Raw genomic sequence first — 3397 nt, forward strand, 5'->3', positions numbered from 1 at the left:
CAGATAGATTTGTTTGCCTACATAATGTGTACAGATAATACAGTGCCTATCTCTAAAGTCTTTCAGTCAAGCATGTGCATAAGCAGTTCACATTTCTTAAGCAATGCAAGCGTTACTGTGTCTGCTGGTGTGAATCTCTTTTAGCCGTCTGTTGTCTTCTCTGCACTCAGGGACCTTTAAACAGATAAAAGATGATGCATTAAGCAGGAGATATGAATAATGAGCTCATTCATTTGACATTTTATAGTTCTAAGATCATGATGAAACTCTGATCATCACAAATAACTTGAACCAAATCGCTTAAAGCAGGTTTCAAATGGAAAGGAACCGATATATGCCACAATCCACAGGGATGAGCGCAAATTATGAGCTTGTTGTCAGTTATTGTAAAATCATTGTACAACTAACGGAATTCTTACGTGTTTTAATCTTTTTGTGACCCTTCTTCCAAAAAGCTAGAGCATAAGTTGCATCACCAACTCCAGCATCAGCATCTGAAGAACACAAATAATCAATAAAAATAAAATAATGATACAATATAAGATTTATATATTTCTTCAACAAGCCACGTGACTTTAGGAATCATTCTGATCTGTAGCAGAACCGGTGCATGATGGTTATTTTGTAAGGTTAGTGGTTTGACTGTAATAGTGATGAAGCTTGACTTTGTGTTTCTCTCACCTCTATCTCTGTTGTGGTTCAGTTCAGAGTACAGAGTGTCTCCAGACTCACTGCTCTTCCCTGATAGAGAACAACAGAGAGGCAACGAATGAACATAATGCCGTACATCTGCAACACTGATAAATGATAATCCATGATCACATGAAGGAGTGGAGGCCCTCAAAACACAAGTGTATATTGATTAAAAATGTTAATATAATGTCCAGCTAAAAGAATTATGATTAAGAACCTTTTTTTTTTTTTTATTTACTTTTAACCAGGTTCTGTTAAAATGATTTATTTCACACGTTTTCACATGATCTGTAACCTGCTGTTGGCATTTCAGAGCATCTCTTTATTTACTTCTGTGTTTGTCCTTAGATTTCATTTCAATCAGAACATCAGAAAGTCCAGCACCTATCATGAAAAACAACAGGATGCTATCTGACTCTAGTCTGTCTATGCCTGTTTTTATCATCGAAATTCAAGAGTGCAGCATCAGTAAACAACATACAGACGTGGTTGATGTAGTATATTTGGAAAATGAAGTTGCATGAATTGGCTCTATTAGTGCTCTTTATGATTGTAAAGGGTTTATTTTCCTGATATTATAAAATCACTATAATCATTCAGACAGTTGTGTTTAGATGCAGTTTGTTTGCACCGAATTGACAGATCAATGCATACATTGATCTGTCCGTAAGTCAAATCACTGGGTCCTGCAGTATTAATATCTACAAAACAGAAGATCAATCAGATTATTCAGAACATGCTGGAAATATTGTACTTCAGGAAAAAACAGGAACTCACCTTTACTTTTGCATTTCTTTCCTTTTGTTCTGACTTCTGAGTATGTCACATTATTTGACTCTACCTTAGTATTACCTGGAAAAATAATAATACTATTATTTTGAAATAAATATGAATTTTTTTATTTGTTGAATTAGAAATGGAAATATGTGGTTAAAGACTGATCATATTGTACAGGTGAAGTTAAGAGGGGTTTTTTTAACCTTTGTCCATCTTTTTCTTAACAGTGACCTCTGAATATGTGACCTCTGCCGATGGCTCTGGATCATCTAAAACAAACAATTCAAGCCAACATGACTGAACGATATTTGTTGATTTTTGAATTATATGTGTATAAAAAAAGTTTAAGACTCAACCTCTGTCTCTCTTATTCACTTCAGTCACGTCGTCATAAATGTGATCAGAACCTGCTGGACAGCAAACAAGTATTTGAGGCTAAAAGGTAAAAAGCAAAGCAGTCTTGAAGAAAAAAAAAAGATTATATGAAGCTTAAAGTGATAGTTCAAAATAATGAAAATATCTGTCTTTGTGTGTGTTCCACAGATGACAGAAAGTCATACAGACTTGGAAAGACATTAATAATTAATTTTTGTATGTGTACTATCCCTTTAAATAAGTAGTTATTGAAGCTGACCAGACTGTAGAGGATAATTTTCCAGTTGAGATTGTGCAGATTGATTTGGGACTGATGTCTGGTTAATGTTACGCTGCTGATCTATAACAGAAACAAAGAGCATTATGATCACTCAAGAGTATCTGCAGTGACTCTTTAGTCTGATATTCAGATCTTCTCATGAGCCTTTACTCAGAAACTGTATTGTTGCTGTTCAGTTGTATTAATCATGTTATGAACTGCTCCACACCTTTGTTCTTCTTGTATCTCCACATCAGCAGCAGTGAGAGGAAGAACAACAGACAAACACTCAATCCCACAACCACACCAGTGACCAGAAGAGAAGATGAAGCTGCTGAGAACGGAGAACATGATAAGATATGTTCATTAGTGACAATGTATGATAAAATTACAAACATACATAAAATCGCTCATCATTTCCAGACCTCTGACTGAGATCCAGCTGTGCAGTGACTGTCCTCTCTCTGTTTTACAGTAGTACAAACCCTCATGTGACTTTGAGACAGTCGTGATGTTCATCTCTCCTGTCGTCTGATTCTGGACGAGTGATCCGTCTTTATAGAAATCAGCTCTGAGGATCGAGGAGTTTGTAGATCGATGTAAACAGTGTAGAGTCAGAGTATCTCCCTCAATCACAGGATCAACAGAACTCAGCAGAATCACATCACCATCTACACAACACAAGAAACGTGTGCTTAATGCAAATAGTAAGAGCACATCAAAACTATTCAAGGGCAAAAATGTTGCTATCTTATGAACTGAATTGTACTTTATGCTTCCAATGTGATTTTTAGCATTATGCAGTCATTTCATTAGGTGCCAAATTCGTATGAATTCGTATGTGAATGGTCCATCCATAAACCTAACCATCAGTTGGCCATAATAATATTTTACAAAACTGTACAAATTAGCCATAATTTCGCCACATTGTAAAATAGTTATGAATTGCCATGGGAGTATGTTTTGTAGTCAGACTTTTAACAGCTGGCATGAAACAGAGTCCACTTTGCTGATTAATCTGAACAAAAACTGTCAATTTAAATGGGAAGAGACTGTCTGATGAATGTGGACAGGTTTAACTTAACTATAACAGAAATAACAGATTAGAATGTGTATAGATGTGATTAGAAACAGGACTCACCATGAACAGTGATGTTTAGAGGATGACGTTTCTCTCCAGATTCAGACTGACACCAGTAAACTCCAGTGTCAGATGTGTTGAGAGAGACGATTTGACATGTAGATTCCGTTAGTTTTGAACAATCTTCTGTGTTTCTGTCTGTGTATCTTCTC

At 35.8% G+C, this 3397-nt stretch overlaps 2 long non-coding RNA genes across 2 annotated transcripts; both read right to left on the reverse strand.

Moving 5' to 3' along the window:
- Window positions 1-22: 22 nt before the first annotated feature.
- Window positions 23-1079, reverse strand: LOC107577572 (uncharacterized). Its single transcript, XR_001608222.1, has 4 exons — window positions 1024-1079; window positions 682-741; window positions 420-494; window positions 23-174 (listed from the first exon to the last, which is right to left on the reverse strand). It is a non-coding gene; the product is annotated as an uncharacterized lncRNA (long non-coding RNA).
- A 265-nt stretch (window positions 1080-1344) lies between these two features.
- LOC107577573 (uncharacterized) lies at window positions 1345-1720 on the reverse strand. The gene is made up of 3 exons (XR_001608223.1): window positions 1674-1720; window positions 1471-1545; window positions 1345-1394 (listed from the first exon to the last, which is right to left on the reverse strand). It is a non-coding gene; the product is annotated as an uncharacterized lncRNA (long non-coding RNA).
- Between the last annotated feature and the right edge of the window lie 1677 nt (window positions 1721-3397).

This window comes from Sinocyclocheilus grahami, unplaced genomic scaffold (genome assembly GCF_001515645.1).
Source record: "Sinocyclocheilus grahami isolate Dianchi unplaced genomic scaffold, SAMN03320097.WGS_v1.1 scaffold6409.1, whole genome shotgun sequence".
Lineage (NCBI taxonomy): Eukaryota > Metazoa > Chordata > Actinopteri > Cypriniformes > Cyprinidae > Sinocyclocheilus > Sinocyclocheilus grahami.